General features: G+C 53.4%; 1 protein-coding gene across 1 annotated transcript in view; it reads left to right on the forward strand.

Moving 5' to 3' along the window:
* The first annotated feature begins 20,085 nt into the window (after positions 1-20,085).
* MID2 (midline 2) overlaps positions 20,086-23,570 on the forward strand; it is a 117,492-nt gene continuing 114,007 nt past the window's right edge. The window contains exon 1 of the mRNA XM_075054059.1: positions 20,086-20,225. The gene's annotated coding sequence lies outside the window, so the exon portion shown is untranslated. The remainder of the gene's footprint in view (positions 20,226-23,570) is intronic.

Below are 23,570 nucleotides of genomic sequence, written 5' to 3' on the forward strand. Positions count from 1 at the left end.
TCCCACTTCTGCTCCGGGCTCCTCACGCTCCCCTCTTCTGCTGTGGCATGGGGCAGGGGGAATGCAGCCACTTCCCTGCACGCGAAAGAGCAGCGGGACAGAAAAGCAGTGAGATGCTGCCAGGCTGAGTCACTCGGCTCACTTTGCATAGGATTTTGCATATGATGAAAAATACAGGGAATATATTCTGCTTTCTTGCATCTGCAGCCAGAGGGACTGAAACACTCAGGGTGGGAACCTCTTGTACCGGTATTCCTGAGCCCCTGTACTGTACGTTAAGGGTAAAGAGCACATCAGGTTTGTCTAATGCCAACACATCTGTCTACTCCAGGGACGTGCTCTTCTCTGGGAAGGAAAGCCTGTATCTTTATAGAGCCTGGAGGACTGTACAGAGTGAGCTGGAGGAAAGCAGTGCAGTTATCCCTGATAACCCTCCAAGGGGACACTTTTCCTTAAGAAGAAGACAGATTCATTATTTGAACGTTTTCCACGGGGATGAAAGTTAAACAGAAGGCACCTTTCTTCAGCAGAAAGGTCATGGAGTGGGGGATATAACCCTGATAGTACCTTCCTTGTTGCTCTCCTTTTCCAAATGACGGAACTGAAATACAAGTATTCAAAGCAGGGGAGGACCCTGCCTCCCTCCCAGCACTGCACTGTTTGCTCCACATCTGTGCTCAGCAGCATGCTTGAGTTACGGCCATCTCCTGGCCTGCCATGCAGGAACTCACCCCTCCTACTTGCCACCATGTGTGCTCCTCCTGAGGCCACGCAGCCCCCTAAGAAATAGGGCTCCAGCAGTACATCAGCATTTCTGAAAGCTTTAACTGAGCCCTGGGAGGGAGAGAAGACACAGCACAGCCTTACAAAGTGATGCCCGGTGCCAAGAAAACCAAGAAGTATTATTATTTAAGCTCTTATGTACTGCAAACCTAAAAGAGCTTGCATAAGGGCAAGAAATAAAACTAAATATTCATTTAATTACAGAAAGGCCAGTTAACCTGAGGTGCACATGCAACATGAAGGGAAGGCAGGTTGTGGAGGAAAACCATGGAAGCAGCGACTATGTTAGCAGGGGTCTAATCAGTTCCCAAGCTCCAGGTATTTTGCTGACTGGAGGTCAGGCAAAAATTTCTTCCAGAAAAAAAAGGAACTGGAAAACAGTTGGCAGTGGCAACTCCGTGTCCACCACTTTGGGGTCACCTAGGAGCCTACGGCACACCAGCCTGGGACAACATGGCTGTGGGAGAGAGTTCAATGGGAGTTAAGAGCCTCAAATCGGTTATTTTAGAAATCAAAATCAGGGTGCACAAAACTTTCTTGTCTGGGCTTCTGGGGGCCTTTATCTCCCCCATCTCTCAGATCTGCCAGGATGTAGCCAGTGACTGTCCCATCGCACCAGGGGCTCGGTCCCTCTTGCAGCTCCTGCCTGCTGTGCCTGAGCAAAGCTTTGATGCATGCCTTCAGAGCCAGGGAATCGTGCTCTGTCCCACTTTTGCAAACTTCACAGTAGAAACAAAAACTTCCTGCCTTTGAGTTGTTGTTCCACAGCCGATCCCAAGCCATGGACCACCAATCCAACAGACCCCAGAACCAAAAGTGGCCTGACAGCACTGGCCCAAGAGAATAACAGCACCCTGGGTGTCTTTCCCACAGTTTGGCCAGTGGCTGCCTCAAACAGAAGAAGAGTTGATTGATCCCTGGAGAGATGAGGCCAAACGGACCCCACAGCCAGCTGGCCCTGAGGCTGGCACGCGGATAGGTCTGTGGGTTTTGCAGGGAAATTGGTGGTGTGCAGCCTTCATGCACTCCTTTTCAAGCCTGGAGGAGCAGAGGTGGCTTTGAGGATTGTTAGCTCTCTGTGCATCGCAGGGATTTAGCAAGGTTTACTCCCAGTATTGCACCTTTTTTTCTTCTTAAAACCCAGTCTGGGCAGAAAGCATGAAAAGCACTTGGCATTTCTCTGCACGCAGGCACCTGATCACCCAGGATTAGTGCTAGCTGAGCTGTTCTGGGGACACGGACTGTGCGCCAGAGCTGCAGACAAAAAGCTCCTCAAATTAACTTTTCAAACTGAAAGTCCTGCAATTTGCAGAACCAGAACAGTAATGGTAATTTCTTTAAGGATCCATAGACGGTTCAGAGGGGGTGGACTCCCCCGAGTCCATGGTACAAAGGATTTCTGAGAGTTTCACTCCGGGCATTCGTGTCTAATGAATTCACCCACCATGCACCCCCCCAGGACACCAACTTTCCCTGATCTGGTTTTTTCTTCTTCTCTGCAATGACTCTTCCCCTAATTAGGAAACCATAAACACGATTCTAAAAAAATTAGGTTAGGCTCTATGTGTAATGCAGGGAGGAATTTGTGCAGACAGATAAGCTTTAAAGCTGAGGAGTGGGAAGGGGATCTTTGCAGGAATTTCAAGCCAGGAAGGTTTCAGTTCTTTCCAAAGGAGAAGAGAGAAAAATAGAGACAGGGAAAGAATAAACGACACGTGTCTTTTAAAGCCGCTAATGGAAGATTCCCCGAGGCGACCAATCAAGCTGGCAGTCCTCCTGTTTCATTTCTTGACAGGTTCCTATCTTCGACTGAGTTGTCAGCCCAGACATCTCTGTATTTCGGCACTCGAGGGCTGACAGCCACCGGCGGGCAGGGACAGCAGGACACAGCCAGGACTCCACCGAGACCCAGCGCAGCCCAAGCTCAGAGACCACGGTTACCTCCTCGCTCTTCCACCCTCTCTTCTCCACAGCTGTTTGCTGAGACGGGTAAACATTTTCTCTTTTTAATGGTGTTAACTCTGACTTACATAATTGTTTGTGGTTAGCGATGGATTCAACCAGACTGATATTTGCCTACCATAGTGCTCCATGTAAAGCAGCCGACGCAGGCCAAAGGCAGCTGTGATCCTGTTTTCAGTGTGCGATGTTTAAGCTGGTGGGGTCTTTGCCATCCTGGCATGCATGAGTTAGTGTGAAGGCACCAGCCGTGTCCCTGCTCATGTCTTTCCCTTCCAATGGTTTTTCAGGCACAGCCAGCATGGGGGATGCACAATGAGCACTGACAGCTCTACAAATTGCAAGCGGGCTTTTTCTATGCCCCTTTCACATTCCCTTGGAGGACTACGCTGGCCTAAAAACGCATTTTGATCAAAAGGCAACTGAAAACCTTTCTGCAAAACTTGCCGAAAATCAGTGTACAGCCTTTTGCATCTTGGGACGTTGGTTCGGGGACAGACCCGGCAGTCTCATATTGCATGCATGAGTTGCAGCAGAACAGCGTACAGTGCAGTGAAAACAGGCGTGCAGGTCCGAAAGCACTGGGTGTGCAAACGAGCAAATTCATTAGCATTCAAGGTCTGTTGCTTAATAGCCTGCGTGATCGCGTTGCCCTCTAGTGTCTGCTCATACGGGAGGAGGTTCCATCGCTCCCAGGACTCTCTGCTCCTGGGCGGTTTGTTTAAGCACTGGAAGTAAGGAGTCAGAGCTTGGGGTTGCTCATTTTGGGCACTGCCAACCAGGCCCAGGCAGCTGTGGAAGATGTGTGAGTGCATGCGTGCAGGTGCTGTCATCTGTGGCGTGTTGGTTCACGTCTAAAGCCAGAAATTTGGATGAAAAGCTGAACGCGAAATGCCCCAGCCCCATGAAACATGTCCAGAAGAGTGTTTCCCCCCTCCAAGGCAGCAGTCACTTGGAAATGGGGATGCTGAATAAAAAATGGAAGATGTATTTTAAAAAAAAAAAAGGCTGGTTGAAGTTCCTTTGCCACACCGAGTCTGCCCTGTGCCCTTGTGAAGCCAAGGAGCCCACGCTAGATGGCTGGTGGTCCTTCCCTGCAGGACGGCACAGACCCCCTTTGTCTCACTGGGCACAGAGGTGGCCCCTGGTTGGGAGCTGCCCCATGGCCAAGGCTAAGGGTCGCCTAAGGGAGAGGATCTCCCTGTGAGCCCCTCCATGCTCTGCCACAGAGGAGCGCCCAGGGATGCCCGCTGTTGCAGGGAGTGCTTCCAGCAGGCGCCGGCACGCCGGGCTGCAAGCACCCCACTGCCGGTGGCTGCTCGAGAGGGAGCTGGGCTGGGCTCCACCACGGGAGATGCCTGCAGTCTGCCAGGAACCCAAGGGCTGCCCATAATTGGCATGGAAAGAGCAGATGATTATTAATGACTGTGGCTCGTATTTCACCCTAGAGGAGCCCAAAGCCTCTTATGGGTGGGGTGTTCAAGCATCTTTGGTGTCGGTCTAGCTTTGCTCACTTTTAAGTTGGTAATAAAACTCCCACAGATGGTACTGGGACAGACTGGGCCAGCCGTGCTGCTCTGGATGCACAGGCTCCTCTCCTGCGCAGGGAGATGCACGGGGATTTTGTATCTGTTGGGAGGCAGGAGGACCTGGCCAGGGAGCAGCATCCTTGTCTTTCAGCAAACGAGAACCAGGACAAGTGTCTCCCAGGTAGCTACCTACTCAGGCACTGTGGGGGGAGGATACCACCTTCCCACGCATTTCTGGGCACAGGTAATTACAATGAGCTCTTAGCATCAGTTCTTCTTCACTATGTCTTTGAAAAGCACCCAACAAAATAGACACCTTTCACCCTGTGCAGACTCAGTGCATTAGTAAAACACAGACGTGATGTGATTGCAAGGGTGAGGAGTCGCAACGTTCCTGGTTATCCAAGAAGCAGCGTAGCTGCCTTCAGAGACTTCATCCAGGAGTTGTGGGAAGTGGTCTTCTCTTCTGGCCTTCATTTTCGAGTGGCTAAGCTGATTGCTCTGAGCTGTCAGGCACACGGGTTCCTGTTGCCTGCAGCTGGTCTTGCAGCATTGCTCCCAGTTCCTGCTCGTGCTGCTTCTCCCCAGGGGATTTCACAGCTGCCCTCCAGGATTTTGAGGTATTGAGGATTTTGGCAAAAGGATTTTAACTGCTCAAGGCAAGTCATCCAAAATGGGCCACAGCTCCTTGCTGGGCACCTACACAAGCGAGAGCAAACTGTGACGTGCCAGAGCAATTGATGTGGTCATGTGTGCTGCCTGCTGGAAAAGTGGCTGCAGAGCATCCTCTGCCCAGAGGGGAGGAGGAGGGTACTGCTGTGGAGAGCAGGGAAACAAGCCCTGATGGAGACACAGACACTGAGGTCAACTCCTACACTGGGACATGTGGTTCGCTCTTCATTTCCTTGCATCATTCACAGAGGTTAATGTGCCCTTCATGAGGCCACATTCTTTGCCCCGCTCAGCTGGAGGCAAAGCAGAGCCACAGTTGTTTATGGTGTGGGGCTGCTCAGGGGCTCTCTGAACACTGCACCCCCCCCTCCGCACAGCCAGAGCAAAGTGTTGAGAGGGAAGATGATGCACAGTGGGACCAGACCATGCTGGGGACCAGAGGTGCCTAGGCTGGCTGTAGCCAGTCATGGGGATCATTTCCAGGGAGTGAAACTCCCTGTGGGTTGCAGGGTGAGGCCAGTTTCTGGGTCTGGGAGGTGCTGGAGCTCAGCCTAACTCGCCTCACACAGAACCAGGCTATCCACTGCCCCATTAGCTCCCCCCTTGGTCCCCCTCAAACAACCTTTGGTCTGGGATATGTGGGATGTCCAATTCCACCACTGGGTGCAGAAAGGAAAGAAAAGCCAGTGCTTCAAAGCCAGCCCCCAATCCCCGTTGATTCTGCAGCTACAAGGTATGAGAAAGTCCCTCTTCTGCTCTGGTACTGGGAAAGACCAGGCAGTGAAGCCCAGCTAGCACAGCCAAATCCATGCAGATGGACTTCCAGGAAGCCATCAGCTTGCTCCCTGGCATGCAGAGTGGATGGCATTGCCCACCTCCATGATAACGAGGGGGGTCCCACATAGCTCTGACATGCAATGTCTTGCCTAGGGGTGCCTGGGCTTTCTGCCTCCATCGGTACTGTCAGCAAGCCAACGCACGGGGGATGTGAAGTGGCAGCAAGGCTTCTCCTATGAGCGTTCTGGCCAGGGAAGGGGTTGCTGAGGTTTAATTGCCACATGTGTGTGATCTCCTAAAAGTCCTGTTAGTTCTCAGGGCCTCAGTTTTTCCCGTGTGAGCTGGAGAGCTGGCTCCTGCTACACCTCTGCTGTGCGGTGTGTCACCGCAGCAAAATAGACTCCTTGTGGCAATCACAGTGTCAAAACAAAGCTGTAAAGGGCAACTGTTCCTCTTGCAAATGTTGCCAAAAGGATCTGTTCCCTCTGTCCTGGACAGTACCAGCATAATGGCATCCTTCTTTCCCTAAAAATGGGGAACATTGCCTGCATGCTGCAATGGCACAACTGCTGCCAGCATCTCTTCAGCTTTGGGGCTGGGAGCTCCCAGCCACAGGGCTGGTCTCAGAGATGGGAAACAGAAACAGGGCTGAAGGCGGTGTTTGCCACAGGGTCAGCTGCGACTTCACAGGAGAAAAGGTTTTGCTAAGTGCTTTCACACTGCCATTTACATGCTGGGTCTGGCCACTAAAAAGCAAAATGCCCTGGAAAAGGCACCAGCTGGAGACAGCGGAATTGTCACATTGATGCACAGGGACTCCATCATGTCACACACCTGGACAAGACAGAACAAAGTCCTCACACCTGCATTGCTATAGCTGGTGCTGGGTAAAACATGAGCAAAATTATCTATGAGGGCTTATCCACATTTATGCCCAAATTCACCTTGTCTGCCTCTGCTTTCCTGATAATGCACTGTTGACAACACGGCAGAGTTTAAGGATGCATTGCAGACTTTCCCGGGAAAACACACTTTAAAATGCTAATTGTGAGCCTTGTACTCATCTGACCTACTCAACACCGCATGATCCATGCAGCAAATCATCTGGATACTGAATAATTATAGCCTAGTGCTAATAAATGAGCAACAAACTCGTAATTATCTGCAGAAGTTATTTGATGAATGATTTAAAAAAACCCCACCATGAATCTAGCTAAATTTGGAAGGACTCAAAAGCTGTCCGCAGCCAGGGGAATGAGTCAGTGGGAAAGCAGAGCTCTAGCCCTTTCATCACTACATGACACCAGTGTGAAGTTATTGCCGACTTCCACGCTGTGGATTTTTTTTGCACCCCATTAGACCTCCAGAAAGTTTCAGTTGCTGGTTCCTGCAGAGCAGTGCCCGCCACTGTGTCCCGGGTGCAAACGCTGACAGCAGACCTGGTACGTCCAGAGGACACTTTGCTTTCCATTGTAGCAAGAAGGAATAAAAAAAAAATATAAAAAAATCTGGGCTATATTTCTGGTCCTCTTTATATTCCCAGATTGACTGGGCATTGTTTAGGCTTTGGACAAGACAAGTCTTTGGGGCTGACTTGTCAAGGAGGAATGGCACTTGGGGCCCCACTTTAGGCGCCCTTACAGCAATGTGCGGTGGTGCCACTCGTGTCGGTGGTTGCCCGAGACCTGGAAACACCAGTGCTAACCCTTCTGGTGTGGCCGAGAGTGCCGTCTCCATGACTTTCACCTTTGATGTGTGCAGGGGAGAGACCCTCTGCTCCAAATGCAGGGAAAGCAAGACCCTGTGAAGAGAAAGCCCGTGGATGGGCTGGCCTTGGATGGTCTTGCATGCGGGTGATTCAGGCGGCAGCGATGCGATCCAGTCGGAGCAGGCTCGGCGTGCGCAGCTGCCTAATTACGCGGTGAGGGGCTGGCAGCCAGCCGCGCCGCTGCACTGCACCTCCACCCTCCAGCCAGGAGCAGCGAGGGCCCCAGCCGGTTCCCAGCCCCAGCTCCTGCCGTGGGGCAGGGCCAGGAAAGCTGCCTCTCTCCCAAGAAAGGGCTTGGCATCGCCTGATCCCACCCTGAGATAGCAGAGCACAGGGTAGGAACCAAACAGGGGCCGATCTCAAGGCAGGGAGTAACCGGGGCTGCGGAGCGCTTCTCCGTGTGTGTGCCCACGCACGTCCCTGTGGCAGCAGCGCTGCCTTCAGACGGGGGGCTGCTGGTGATGGAAATCCCACCTGTGACCTGGAGGGAGGCGGTGGAGGCCAGCTTCAGCCAGCCCTTCTCTGCGTGCTGCAACATGTGTGCGCCTTGCAAAAGCCCGTCGTGCAGGAAAGGGCTTAAGGGTCCCTCTACCCCATCCCTGCTGTCCTCACCACGGGGCTGGGGTCCCTGCTCGGGTATGGCTCCTCCAGAGGTGACCCCCCTGCTCTGCCCCCACCGCAGCCCCGTACTCTTGCACACATGGCTGAGGATGAAGCACACGTGCTCCTCAGTTCAGCTTCAGCTCCTTTCATCTCGGTGGCAGGCTGTCCTTCTGTCTCCTAGCCCATGCTCTGTGCTTAGGCTCAGCACATGCCCCGTCCCTCAGGACCTCTCTGGACTGTGCTGTTGCTCCCATCAGGACAGGCAAAACCTGAGATGTGGCAAAGGCTACAGACGGCCCCAGAGCTCCTTGCCCGCTGCAGCCCACCAAGCAGCACCCTGAGGACCCAGGCAGGTCCCAACCTCCTGCCTCCCTGCAAAATGCCCTGGGAAGGTGCTGAGCTCTGCCTGCTGCCAGGCCCACTGAGCACTGACTCCCTTCTGACAGCAGGGTCCTGCCTGGGGAAACAGCATCCCGCGCTGTGAGCAAGCTCTCCCTTCCTCCTGAGTTAGTGGTAATATTTTTTTCAAGCCTGTAAACCTTTGCAGGTGGATGTAAAGTTGAAAAAATCCACCCAAGCTACTGCATCATCTGCAAGGGCTGCATCCAGGTACTTCCACGGCAGTTGCCTTCTGTGGGAAGCTGTTATGCCGTGCAGTTAGGGAGCATTCTTCCCAGTAAGAAAATAAGTCGAAAATAAAGATATCTTTTCCCCTCACTCTGTTAAGCCGTGTGCTCCCCAAATGGCAACTCTTGGCCGGCTGATAGGTATTTAGAAGTACTCTTTCACTGACAAAGTGAAAAAAATACCTGAACCAGAAGGGTTCTCTAAAGGTCCTTGTAGACTGTGATTTGTGATTGTTTATTCTCAGCAGTGAAGCAGAATCCATTAAAAAGGATGTGCCTGTTAAGGGGCACATTTCCCTTCTCCCTGTAAGGTGCAATTCCAGTAATAAGCTGCACAAGAGTGAGACCGACTGTTCAAACAGCAGGTCTTGTCAGCAGCAAAGCACCTCCACAAACCCTGGGATATGACCGGCGTGAGAGCATGCCTATGGAAACGTCACTTCCATCCAAGCAGCACCACCAACTTCCTTCCTCCGACGTCCTGCGTTCAGCAGGGCCCACGTCCAGGCAGGCAGGACTCTGCGGCAGCGTCACCGGTGCCGCCCAGGCAGTCTCCCCGTGGCACACGGTCGGCAATGCCAGGCCGGACCATGCCTGGAAGAGCCGAAGGCTGCCAGTGCCGGCCTCGCTCCTCCAGCCTGAAGAGCTGCTGCCGCCGGAGAGCACCGCAGCAGTGCGGTCTCTGCCTGCCGACACTCACTGTGCTGCCAGCGGCTGCCTGAGTTTGGGTCGTCTTTCTCTTTAAACGCTTATATCCACGTTCTCTTTGCGTTCATTTGTGAGCTGCTGGTAAGGCTAGAAACTTGCCTGACTTTGTAAGTAGAAGGTGAGGTATGAAAGTACTCCCATGGCTCCAGGAACTGGCACTTTGAAAAAAGAAATATGTGTGAGGCAGCCCCCTGCTCTGCAGGAATTTGGCGCTGGCTGGAGACTAAGATCCTTGGATAGCTGCACATTGGTTTAGTCTAGCAGGAGCCTCTCAGGAAAACAAGGAGATAAACCACCTCAATAGTAATACTTCAGAGCTCTTATATGTGAAGTTTTTACCTTTTATCTCCATCCAGGTTGAAAATATTTTTGTTTTGACATGTCAGCTGGATGGACCATCAACCCTTCCCAGGGTCTGAGGGCAGCCGGAATGACCTGGGTGCTCCATCGCACAGATCAGCTCTGCTTTGGGTCCCACGTAACTGGGAAAGGAGAGCGATCTGGCAGGCTTTCAAATCTCTGATGATGGAGATTCCACCACATCCCTCAGTAAATTGTTTGAATAGCTAATCGCCCTCATAATGAGCAGTGTGCGTCGTATTTCTCATCTGAATTTCTTGGTGAAACTTCCAGCTCTGGTCTCCTGTTAGACCTGTATTAGATGAAAGAATCTTTTCCCATCCAGTGTCAGCTCCCCACACAGGTTTTCATGGGCTGGACTGAGGTCACCCATATCCTCTGCTTCAGTGAGCAGCTGAGATTTTGGAGTCTCATGACTGCTTTTAAGCCTCTCCGCATAGTTTCAGCTCTTGTCGGGGGTGCTCCTTTGCTTTACCAGCCTCCCTTTGGAGACCAGGCAGCAGCAGCAAGGTCCACCACCAGAACACCAGCACCAGAGCAAGGTCCTGGCGCTGCCTCCCCATTCCTCTCCCCATGCCCAGGATGGCAGTAGTCCTTTCAGCTTGGCATGACGCAAGAGCTCAGGTTCAGCACATCAATACCAAACTCAGCTGTGGTATTAATGTGTCCTCTGAGGTTTACGCAAAAGCATATGCTAAAGCATATCCCTAAGATGTCTGTGGAATGAACGTTTCTTATGGCATATGATCCAGAGGAGGATGCACACAGTCTTACAGTGTCATAACAACCCAGAAGGGGTTTCAGCAGCACAGGCATGCTCTCTGCTCCTCCTGGTATACTCCTCCTCCTCCATAACCCCCACCTCTGGTCCTAACAGCCCGACCAGAAAAGCCAATGGAGAAACTGTGAGTATGGGAGTTGCACTCCATCTGGCAATTCGGTGAAAAGCCAAAACTCAGTAACAAAGTATGAGTTATCAAAGCTATCTAGCTCCAAGATAAATGCTATGAGAACAAGTATGGAACAAAAGCAAGGGAAGGGAGACAGAAATGGAGGGGAAACAGGATCCATCTTCAGCAAGAGGAGGAGAAACTCTGACACAAAGCCACATGGGGTTCGCTGTGTGGGTCCCTCCCTGGTCTAGGGTCGAGCTTGGAGAGAAGAGGTTTCCTCACCACCAGGCTGATGCTCAGCATTACTCGAGCGGATGCTTCTCCCTAGAAGACAGACCCCAGGGAACCTAGAAGGAAACTTGGACTTGGCCAGAGCTGGTTTTAATCCCCCGCCCCAGTGCCATGATGACTGTGCACCTGGGAATATTACTGACCAGGCTTCGAGTAGTGCTTAAAAAGAAAGGTGGACAAAATCCATTTTATAAGCATGGTGGTTGTCATTAATTATTTTACTTCTCTTTGTCAGCTTACTCATTATCTTATATTACCTGATTTACCTTTAAATATGACCTCTCTAGAGTGTCCTGGCAGAGCCTTGTCTCCGTCATCTGAAAAGTTTCTGGTATTGCAAGATGTCTGGAAAAGCAGACGCCAGTGACGAGTGAGTTCCTCAGCTCCTCCAAAACTCTTGCATTCAATTAACTCAAACTTGCTATTTAAAAATGAGCTTCTGAAAAGACTCATTCCACACAGGGCAGAGCAGTGGATGACTGCACGCTGTCACACTGGCGTTGGTACTTGCTACACTGTCATTTGAAGGAGAGGGACTGGACAGTCCAAATATGTGTATACCCATGCATAGCTTCATATCCCTCCTCCTCCTCCAGACTTTAATTTCCCATTAAGAATGAACATTAATTTAAAGATTCAGCACATAGCTGCTCCATTCACCGAGCACCACGTAGTGCAAAGGGAGGAGTGGCAGGTGATGCTCCCAGCTGGACTGGCTGGGTAAGGGTGCGTGTTAGGCAGGGCATCCTGCCCTAATGCAGCTCACTGGGGAGAGGGTCAGGAAGAGGCTGGAGCTCAGGAAGGCTTCACTCGCGCCTTGGATGGGAACACGGGGGCTGACACCCTGTAACAAGGTGGCAGCAATAGTCACTGGGAGGGTGTCCTCCTTCCAGGCTCCATCAGCTCTGATCAGGCTTTCACTTCCCCATCCATGACCTGGTCCGATGCATTCCCAAGTGCAAAGGGAGCACAGAGAGAAAGATGCAGAGCAAGGGGTGAGGAGTTCATCGCAGGATGGTTGCACTACTCCACCAGTACCAAATCATTTTGGTACTGCAAGAGTTTGCAGACAAGTCCTCCAGCACCATTTAGTGAAACTGCATAGATTAAGTCTCTGGTTAAAGCATTCCCACTAGAGCAACTCCTGCTTCTTTAGTGCTCTCGCTTTGCTCTTCCTTCACTTCTTTCCAGCCTCGTTATCTTCCCTGTTATAGTTTTGTGCAGGCAGAGCCACCCCACAGCCATCGGCGGAGGGATCACCACCTCCCCATAGTCTCACACGCTGTCGGATGAGCACAGTCCCAGCTGCATCCATCATTCTCCTTGTCACCAAATACTGCAGACTCCGCTATTGTGCTTCTACTTCTTTCAGCATCACTGCCTCTCCCATTCGCCTCTTGCTGAATAGCAGCATATCACATTATTTTTGAGATGAGCTTTTCTTGCTCCGATTTGCATTTTATTTTCTGCCATGCATCTGCCCGAATCTCATCTGACTAGCTTGCCGCGGTGGGATTGGAATGCCAGTTTCGCTCTCTCTGTGCTCTTTAAAAGCTGTTGGCCTGTCTCCCTGCTGGAGAAGGACCAACCTCCCATTTCAGGTCTGTGTCCAGCTTTCCACTGGGTTTCAGCCACATGAGACATACACTGTGTCTTTTCCTAAGACTCACTGCCTCCCAGGGAGGCCTGCCTGTTCACAGCACCTTCCCACTCCCCCAGATAAACATCGGAGCTTCACCCACCACAGACTCCGCTCATCCCCACGCCTGCACCTCGGCAGAGGCCCTGCCTGCCTTGAACAGCCTCTTGGGAAGAAACCATGGGAAGTCAGCCCGTGGCAATCCCCCGCCATGACTTCTGAGCCTGCACTGCCTTTTGCAACAGCCTCTGATTTCACATCCTAATTTAGTAAATGACCTCAACGTGCCTTTTGCTCTCTCCGCTACCTCATTAACAAAGACAGTGCTGTTTAGGCATACGGCTTATTTTCTGCTGGTGGGCAGCAGGCTCAGGACAGCCCTGTGTGCACCACATACAGATATGGGCAGCTGCTCGGCTGAAACAGGGATTTTACCCTGCCCTGGCAAACCTCAGCTCCAACTCTCCAATTCCCTGCCTAGCACTTGCTTGCTCCTGCCCAAAGGTGTTACTTTGAACTCCAAGGGAAGATCTGTAGTGATTTGTTTCTCCTTAAATTCCCTTAAGCTTAGCGTTCATTTCCCCTATGCACCTTCCAGCTGATGAGGTGTGAACAAGGAGGAGAAATCACTTGCTGAGTGCTCCAGGCAGACCCAGGCAGACCCTCCAGGAGGATTTAAACCAGTGGTGGGGGTATATAAGTGGGAGGAGCAGTACTTTGCTTTTTGGAAGGGTGGGAGGTCTTTGAGGTTCTTGGGAGTGCAGATGACAGATGTTGAGAAAACTTTGAGTGCTCTGGGATGGGTCTGTTGCTTTTGTTCTGGTTATAAACCTGACCTAGGTCTTACTAAATGCGTATTTGCTTTGTTTAATTCGAAAGTTAGCCTAATGCTAGGGTGAAAAAGCTAGCAGTAGGATGTGTGTTACCTATTGATAGGTGAGGTTAAAAGAAAGTGAGAGCTGCAAGTTTATTGTGAAGGGCTACTCCTAGTGTGCGTGACCAGTGAACTAGGAAGTGTGGGAACGTTCCCTGCAGTACGGTAGGGTCAGGGTAGGTTTTGTGATGCCAGGGGCTGAGTGGCAGCAGGGAGGCTGTTTTGGCTGCTGAGAGCCAGTTTCTCTTTTGCAAGGCATAGAAGTTACTCTGAAGCATCCTAGAAGACAGCATAATGTGCTCCAGGAGCCCCGTAAGGGTAGCCTATGCTACGGAGCTGGAGAATGCAGATGAAGAGTGTAACCTTGCTGTCCCTTTGTGCCTGCGTTGGGACTTGTGTGTGTCTGAGGGGAGCTTTCTCATATGCAGCTTGGGATGTCTGTCAGAGGAAAGAGCAACCTCTTTGTAAGTAAAAATCCTTTGAGATCTCACTGCCTTGGGAGACAACGTTCGCCTTGCATGCTCTGTAAAGCAGCTTCAACAGCCTGAAACCAAGATCACGGGGAAACTTTTCAGTAGTACTGACCTGCTCCTTGCAGTACAGCCAAGTGGACTGTCATGTTCTGCAGTGTTTGACCTCGGGGAGTAACTCTCACACTTTCCTCTTGTTTTATTTCCTACTGAAATGATTGGTTTGGGAATTAAAATAGTCTCCTTGGGTGCAAGGCTGGATGGGCTGGGGCAGCGTTCCTATCCAGGTGGCTGGTACAGATTCAGCTCAGGCTACCAGTGCTAGCATTGTGTGTGGGATGGATCAGCAAGGTTCAAAGTGGGTGGAAGACTCACACCCGCTTCGTGGAGTGGAAAAGCTTTACTAAGGACTGGTGTGGATGGGGCTAGGGTGTGACTTGGGTGGCTCTAGCCCTGTTCCAGCACTCGAGAACCTCACTCGAGGTTGAATGAGGAGGTCCATCTGTTTGCTGAGCAGCTGCAGAGGGGCTTGTGGCCTGAGAACCACTCATCTCCTGCTGTAGTTAGTTATTAGCCCTTGATTGCCGCTGCAGCTGGTAGTCACTGTCGCACCTTTTAGATGGCAGGTACTTTAGGATGCTGATGGAGTGACTGAACAACTTCTGCCCCCAGCTATGAGTCCTTGCAGCTGGTTGGTATGACAGTGAGAGGGCTGTACTTGCCCCCAGCTCGCTCCTTTACCTGCTTCTTTGGTGCCAGTGTTAGATTGGGGGTTGTTTTACCACTGCCTTTAAAAGCATGTTCTCAGGGCTGCGAGGATCAGCTTGTACATACCGGGAAGTAAAGCTTTCCACCTTACACAAAGTCCCCTCATGCATATGTATGGCGAGGTACTCTTTAACTACATGATTCTTGGCAGTTCTTTCCCTGGGACCCTGTACCCTTAGGTCAGGTTTTTCAAGAAACAATTCTATGTTTGCCCTCCAAAATGCAGCTCTAGCCAGGTTTTTCTTGAGCTCTGGTGAAATGCTGTGCTAAATGCAAAATTACAGATGTCTTCCTGTGTGCTTCTCCTAGAGCTTGTAACTTACCCATGTGCTCTGCAAGCACAACAAATGTTTTTCCAACACAACATCTGAAAGCTGGGACCCATGGCCCGAAGATACCAGGGAAAAGCACAGACATCAAGTGATCCCTCTGCAAGCCTGACCTGAGGTACTCGGGGGTCCTTTTTCTACCCCCAAAGTGCTTGGCAAGACAGGACTTTATGTGCGTAGATCTGCTGATGGCCCTGGTCACACTGTGCTCACCAGGCTCCGTACCAACACGGGAACTCGGAGGACGAACAATACAGGAACGGCCACTTCCAAATAGGAGCTCCGCAGTGGTAGTAGCGACAAACCCCCAGTTCTCCACCGTGGCACTGAACTGTCCATACCCTATCACATTGTTTTTCTCTGTCTGTAGCCACCAGGCATTTTTCCATTTCACCAAAAAGCAACAGAGGTCCCTGAAGAGAGCGGCCCCATTCACTAAACCACCCAGCCCCCCTCCCTCAGCAGCATCCATCCTCTGCAACGAGTGATGAGGGAGCCCTGCGGAGTTAGAAAAGTGTAATGAAAGGCGGTTGCGATGCACAGGCAGAAGGGGCTGAGCAGAGACTGCCCTTTCAGGTGCCTAACTTCAGAGGCTGAGGGCTCCCGTGTGTTTTTCCTGTGCCATTTTCTAGGTTTAAAACCCAGCCCGAACAGGGAAAATCAAATTGTCATATGAAGCCATTCTGTGCCCCATGTGGATAATCAGCACATTCATCCTGCGGATGCACAGTGCCAATGCCTCTGGCTGTGGCAGCAGAAGCTCTTCCAGACCTGGATGTGGCTGGGGTAGCTGTTACCCTCTCTTTGCCCACCTTCCCAGCAGAGCCAGGGGAGGCTGTTAGGTTTGATGGTCAGGCTGGGAGCTCCTGGGCACTGGTCTGTAAGCTGGAAGGGAAAATAGCGGGCGCTGGTGCTGCTTTCTCTGTTCCCCACTCCCCTGAAAAGCTTGCTTTAGTGGAAAGTCTATGAAGCTGAACCTATTTAGCTAACCGAGGAGTACTTTCATCATGGAGTCACAGTGGGGGAAGCAGTTATTGTACAGCAGGACTCTTTGGGTTAGTGAAGGCTTGATGAAACAAGAAAAACAGACCAGAGAACTTGTGCTTTATTTTGGTGGCGAGGGTCCCGGCTGCTAGAGTGACTCACTGGGGATATGTGGGAGTCCAACCCCGTGTCTTTAAAATCTGGCCAAAGTCTTTTCCCCAGGGATGTGTTGCTTCAGGTCCCTTTGCAAAGACAGAGAGGGCAGCATTTTGGCTCTGCGTCGTGACCCTGGCAAGGCAGGGGAGACCCAGCTGGGGCACGTTGTGCAATGCAGCCGCCCAGCCCAGTCTGGGAACGGGGAGGACTGGGACTTGTCATGGCAAGGGGAGGGTTTGGAGACACCCGCCACCCCCCTTGCCCAGCAGCTTCAAAAACAAAGAGCAGCTCTCGCAGATGTTGTTGCGGTGAGTTTCCTGCTTCCCTCCAGCTCCCAGTTTCATGTCTTGCCTCTCCTGTGCTAGCTCCCAGGTAATGGGTGTCTTATCTCAGCACCTTGTCCCATCCCACTGCTACTCCCCAGCAGTACAGAAGCAAAACTGGGGACTGCTCCTGCTCTTTTGCTGCGGGAATGCTCTGGGCTCTCCCCTGCAGTGCCTCACCTTCCTCCTGGAGGCCTCTTCTTCCTCGGGAGGAGAGAGAGAAGGGCCCTCCCTAGAGAGAGTTCCTCATCAGCAAGGGTTGGATTTGCTAATGCTTGTGTTCGCCTTGAGCAAAACCGCTTCACATGCAGCTAACTGGGATGGCTGAACTCTGGCATAAGGGGAATGCAAACAAGCAGCTGAAATATGGAGATGTTCAGAAGATGGCTTGAAACCTGGCTAGATAGTCCTCACCTATCGTACCCTGACTCCTTACCCAGGTGCGAATTTCCCTTCTGGGGGTCCCAGGGGAGGCAGGAGGATGGGATCGCTCACAAACAAGGTGGTGCAAAATCCCATCATTTGACCCTCCTTTAAGAACTGGGCTGTATTGAGAAAGTGTTTAGGACTGGTTTGTGTGCAGAGAAGAGATGCACCATGCACTCGGGAGAACAGTTTTTCCTCTTTGGAAATCGGCCCTCAAACCCCATGGGGCAGCTCAGGTCTTCTGCAGGAGGGTGTTGGACAATGAAGCCATAACGAAGTGCACAACACCGCGACTGGCTCCTTGTGAGACAAAGAGGTGTTGGGCAAGTGGATGCTAAGCCAGAAGAGCTTGTTTTGGGGCAGGTGAGGCCTCTGGTTTACTCATCATGGGAGAGAGCTGGAGTTCGGATCAGGCTCTGAAATTCCAGGCCTCAACATGAGGTGGTGCAAAGCCTCCACTTCCCATCCGTGAACCAGGAACGGCTGCTGCCTGTGCAGCAGCGAGGAGGAACCGAATGCCTTTGGGGAAGAACTGGAGATAAAGGAGGTGCTAATGAAAGCTAGAATGAAGTCATCAAAATATAAAAAGAAAACGAGAAAAGATTCTTCTAGGGGAATTCATCCATCCCTGCTCATCTCTACAGCTGCCTGCCTGCTCTTCAGAAGAAGCAGGAAGAGGGATTCAGAAGCTAAAAGGATTTTTTTCCTCTCTATGCTTTCCACTGCAAGAACAAATTTTCGAGGGGGAGCCCTGCTCTGTAACCTTGTGTTATTTATTCAATAGGCATCCCAGGCACGCGGTACAACTTGAGCATCTCCATTCCCCATTTGTGAAATGCGGATGCGAACGCATACCAGCCTTGGGCAGGATAATCATGATTCCCTGAGTCCCAGCAACATGCTCGCAGCTGCATGTTACAAAAATCAAGACAGTCCCTATTCAAAATGCACAGGTTCTCCTGGAAGAGCTGTTGAGCACTTGCCACTCCAAAATGACTTCGTGGGCAGATGGAGATGATCTCCCCATCCCTAATGAATGTGACTCACTCTGGAGTGGTTAGCACATTAGCATAAAGAGCTCTACCCTCCTGCTGCCCTGCTTGCTCAATTAAAGTGCCATTTGAACCTGATCCCTTCTGTGTTTTGAACACATGCACATACACAACTCTACTGTAATTGTAAATATTTGCCCAAGGTCACCTCTGACACCTCCAGCTTTTAATGCAGAGGCCCAACTAATCTCAGCGCTCATCAAGCTGTGAGCGGGGCTGTGGTCTGCTGGGGATGTCTTAGGAAAACTCTTTGGGGGACTTAAAAAAACAAAAATACTTCTGTCACTGAGCTGCGGTCTGGTGGGTCCCAGCCCACTCGGGCCCCAGCATCAGATCTGTTCTACAGATGGAGCCACAGCGGTGCGCGCCCGTCACCGCTCCTCAGCTTGCGAGCACGAGCACTAGCAGCAGCTGATTCCTGGAGGGCAGAGGAAGGCACTGAGGCTGATCTCCGCTGCGTCGCCCCAGCAGCTACTCCAGCTCCCTGTGCTCCCCAGCCCTGCAGTGAGGCTGTCACCAGAGCTGGGAGCTGGTGTGACAGCATGACGCTACGTAGCTGGCCACCGCTGCACGATGACTGCTGTCTGGGCTTTATTTTTCCTGTGGGAGGAAGCCTGAGATTCTCTGAGCTCGGGTCTGAGCGGAGCTGCCAGCCTCCTGCGGTAGCTGCTCCCTGGCAGCCCCGGTCACCACGCAGGGAGAGCCCCGTGCAGCCAGGCTGTTCCCCACCGAGTCCTTGGTAATGGTGCTTTGCCGTGATCTCCAGCCATCTGCTAGTTGTTAGTGGCCTCATTTCTCCTGCAGCCTGATGTGCTTTGTCTCGGGGCTGCACATCTGTGCTATTACCCTCGCTGCTTCACCCCAGCCACCAGCACAGGGTGTGCTTGGCAGCCTAAATCCAACCCTGGCTACCTCCTGCGGCCTGCTAGCAGCACTGAATTCAGAAAAGTGGATTTAATTTCCTGCCTGTCTAACCGAAGGAGGATCGGGCCGTATCAGGCTCTGATCTGGCTGTTTGTTCTCTTCTCACTCGGTCTGCACAGATGCAAATGACAAGGACCAGTCCCAGGACAGCTATGAATTACGTGACTTGGCCGCAACTGTGCGGGCTGTGTTTTTGCTGCCAGAAAAGCAGAGATAGGATTTAATGCAGAATAAGTGGCACATATTAACTATCCCGCTGTCAGATCCTCCCAGGGAAAAGGATTTGCAGTTCCTTCGTGCGGTGAACTAGGTGAGAACAAGGCTGGCCGTGGTTGTGGTGTTGACCTCCAGTGCTCAGTAGAGTACAGCTGTCTTGTTCCACTGGAAAGTCACAGCATGACAGCTACCATGTGCTCAGTGTCTGACTGTAAAAATACAGCACGTTTGCGTGTGCACGCAGCAACGACGGTATCGCAGCACGTTAAGAGCAGAAAAAGCCACGGCTGCAGGTGCCTGCACACCCAAACCCTCCTCCAGCATCTGCAAAAATCTCTCCCTGTCTCACCTGAAGGAGCACCAGGAGCCTGGATATATTTTCCCTCATGTTTGTTTTAAAGAGACAGCTCATTTAACACTCGGGGCCGTCTTCACATATAAATAACCTGTACAGCACGTACCCATGTTGCCGAGGAATAAATTACACTTCTGGGTTCCCCCTCCCTTGCCTCCCTTTGATGTTATTGCCGTGGATACATATATATGTATACGTGCACTTTATACATAACAACGTAACCTCACCCAGCAGCTTTTTTGCTGCGTGGAGAACGCCAGGACGTCCCTCTGCTTTGCTGAGCTGGAACGTAAAAGCCCTCATCTAACCTATTTTTCAGCCGTATCTGCCAGCGGAAAACCAAACACGCTGAGGGACTCGCTGCCGAGGAACCCAGCCGCAACGCAAACGTAAGAGCATATACCGCCCTCCGGAAGGCAGGAACGCGTTTAGGCTGGTGCGCGGGTACCCGGGCGCCCGTGGGTCTCGGCGCCGGGGGGTGCGCGGCTGCCGGCTCTCCCCGCGGGCGGGCGGGCGGCAGGACCCTGAGGACGCCGGGGCTGCGGGCCTCACCTGCGGCGGGGCGTGGCGGGGCGTGGCGGGGCGTGGCGTGGCGGGGGGCGGGAGCGAGCGCGGCACCGCCCCCCCGCGCCCCCGCCCCGCCGCCGCCGCCGCCGCCGCCGCTGTCGTCGTCTCCCCCGCGCCGCCGCCGCGCCTCCAAGATGACCGGGCAGCGGCGGGGAGGCTGCCGCAGCCCGCTGGTAGGTAGCGGCTCCGGGGGAGCGGGGAGGGTCCCGACCGGCGCCCGGGCACCGGGGAGGGAGGTGCCGAGCCCGGCGGCGGCGGAGCGCGGCCCTTCCCGGGCTTCCTGAGGGCTTGCAGCAAGTGGCGGCGGGGTGCGGGGGGGGGGTGCGGGCGGTTCCCGGGAGCCGGTGCCCCGGTGGCGGCTCCCCGCCACCCCCGCTCGTGTCTGCCGGCTGCGAAGTGCGTTTGCGAACCCGCCCCGGCATCTTCCGCCGCTCGACGGGGGAGACCGGGGGAGGGGGGGCCCGGTCCCTCCCCCCCCCCCCCCTTTCCTTCCGCGGGGGTCAGCGAGGCCCCCCGCGTCCTTCCCGGCCCGCTCCGTTGGCTGGGGGCCGTCCCGCCGGGGAGCGGCGGTGCGTTACCCGGCCGGCGGGAGAGGGGCCGGCGTGCCCGCCCGCCCCGTACCGGCCCGCCCCGGTTCAGTGACCCAGCCCCCCCCGCCCCCCGTTCCCCCAGGTAAAGCGCGTCGCATCCCCTCTGCCTGTGAGCCCGGTGACTACACTTCACATCCCGGCCGTTCTTGGCTCCAGGCTCCCGCTGCTGTCGGCAGGGAGCTCGGTGCGGGCCGCTGCTCCCCCCCGCCCCGAGCGCTCCCCTTCTCCTTCCCGGCAGTGCGGCACGGCCCCGGGCGCGATAAAGTTTAGTTAAATGGAAGTTAAAAGGTAACGGGTTCTCCCGAGCCCGGCGTCCTCGGGAGTCACGCAGGCTTCTCGCAGAGCAGGAGGGAAGGAACGGGCATGTGTAATGTGTCTGCTACTGCAGACCCCTCCGTTGCACCGAGAGGCTGGGCAGTATTTCTTGGGATATTGCTCTGGCATTTTATTGCCTGTGTTCTCAGAGGCATTATTGCTAAGTCTTGAAGCAGAGCGTGTTTTGCTTGTGCTGAGAATCTGTTGAGCTGTTAGAAAATGCGCCTGAGTGACGCGCAAGAGCTGAATTTCCTCGTCCTCACGCTTTATTTATGTGTCTTGCCTCCAAAAACGTATCAACCGCATATTTTATTGCTCTAATGTGCACAGCTAAAAGATGGTTGTAACGTAGCTCGGGCGGCAAAGGGCCGTTCTGCTGAACGGGTTGTGGAGTTTCTGGAGAGGGCAAATGGCTCTTGTTGCTCCATAATTTCCTCAAGTCTTGACACGCCGGGGTGTTAATGGCTCCGGCTCTGCCTGCCCTGCCTGGCTTTTGCCCAGGTCTCCTCGCGCTCTCGAGCGAGCCCTGAAACCTCGACTGAGCCTTTGTTGTCAGAAGGCGGCTTCAAGGAGACCGGCTCGGCTTGAGGAGCTGCTGCAGCCAGGCTGAAGCCAGCAGCCGGAGTGCTGCGCATCGTGCTGGGGCATTGCTGGCTCCCGGGTGGCATCGGCTCAGCGGCCACGTCACCGCCGGGCAGCGTCCGACGAAGCTTGGAAGTGCCACCAGCCCATCACCCTGCATGCATGGGGTCGAGCGGGGGCTTGAGCTGCTACTTGACCCTTATATTAAGATCAGTGGTGCCCTTCCTTCCCTATTCTCCCCCTGCTCCGGGCGAGGTGGGGGTGTGCGGTAGCCCCCGGTCTGTGCAGGAGGGGGGGCCGTGGTGGAGCTGCCCGCAGAGGGCTGGGTGGGCAGGCTGCCGGCAGAGCCCCCGGCTTCTGTGGGTGCCGTGGGCTCTGCACTGTGGTTGTCGCCGCTGCGTTTCGCCTGCTAAGAGCACGCTCGAACCTCCTCGCTTGGCTCTTGCCCCTAACGAAGGGGCAATAAAACTAGCCACAAAATGGGAGGAAGGGAGGCTGGCTGTGGCGGTTTCCCTGCCTTGGGCAGCGGTCTTGGACCCAAAGGGATGTTCCATGAGGATGCTCCTGGGAAAAGACAGAGGGTGGGATAGGAGTATGAGGAGGAAGAATGAACGCCAGCGACAGGAGCAGTTGCATGTATTCAGGCAGGTGGTGTTATTGCTACAGAGCCCTGGGTGTGCCGGCTGCTTCGCAAGCGATTAGAGACAGGTCTGTGCCCTGCGGAGCCTTTTGTGGCATTGGGTGAAAGTAGTGCGTGCGTACAGCCAGGGTCCTGAGAGTTGTGCTGCCTGTTTTGTAAATGTTGCTTTAGAAAAAGAAATTAAGCTGCAGTGGGTGATAAATTCCCTCCCTTGAAGAGTGTGCTTGCAGGCAGGCTGCGCTCCAGTGGCCTTGTTGGCACAGCCACAGCTCGAGGGGCTGATGTGCTAACAGTTTGTATGTCGTTGCATTTATATATGTGTTTGTAAGCAGGGTGGGATCATCCCTGAGACCATGTGAGATTGATAAATGACTTATTTTTAAAATCAGGATTGTCTTGTCCCTTGATCATCTCCTCTAGGGGACGGGGAGGCATGTTTCCAAACCCGCACTTGGGTTTTTCATCCCGAATCCCCTGGACTATGGCTCTGAGTGTGGGTTTCTGTGGAGTCGGTGGTTGGGGCTGCTGGACTGTCTGAAGTGTGGGGGGGGTGGGGGTTGAGCCTGTTACCTCTGAGGTCAGCTCCTGACTTCTGGGAGGCTGGTCCTGGAGAGACCGTGGCTCTTGGCTGTCCCATCGGAGATGCTGGAACCAGAACTTTCTCTGCAGGCTGCACAGCCGGTTCTTTAAACTAAGCTAATAAGCAGTGTGATTATTTTGTACCTCTGGAGGGAGTTACTGCTTCCAATAACATACCCACCTTCACTCCCTTGAAATCTCTCTTAGGCTGGCGCTCCCCTCTTCGGCACGAGCTAGCAGGCTATTTCAGGAGGGTTTGTGGCTGCTGAAGGATGCTCCCCTGAGCATCCTCCTTGGGAGGGACAAACAGCCCTGGGGAGGTGTGGGGTCAGGGTCTGGTCTCCTTGCCAGGGCTTGAACCTGTGCTGCTTTTTTTTTTGCTTGTTTTTAATGTTCTTGTCCTGGAAAACAAGTGCGTGTTGCAGCTTAATGAGTGCCTGGCTTTACTGTCCTCTTTTGCAAATGAGCAACTCCGTTGGCCTCTCCGGTGACCGGCCTCCCTCGGCTGCCTCTTCCAGTGCAATCGCTTGTCGGTGCGGAGCCTGGAGTCCCGAAAATGCCAGGGCAGGGAGGTCACCGGCGGGGAGAATGGGGCATCTGTGCACCGCTGAAAGCTGCCTTGTGCCGTGCGAGGGTGGCTCGTCCCTGACCGTGGCTGCCGGCGGGGCTCTGGCAGCCCGAGCGGGGCTGGGGAGGGAGCGTCTCGCCCCTCGGATCCTGTGCCGCCTTCCTGTTTTCTTAAGCGCGGCCTCAAGAAAACATGGCGTTAGCTCTTTTTGCCAGTGGCCCAGGGCCTGCCCGTTGTCCGCTGG

This window comes from Buteo buteo, chromosome 22 (genome assembly GCF_964188355.1).
Source record: "Buteo buteo chromosome 22, bButBut1.hap1.1, whole genome shotgun sequence".
In the NCBI taxonomy this organism is placed as follows: Eukaryota; Metazoa; Chordata; class Aves; order Accipitriformes; family Accipitridae; genus Buteo; species Buteo buteo.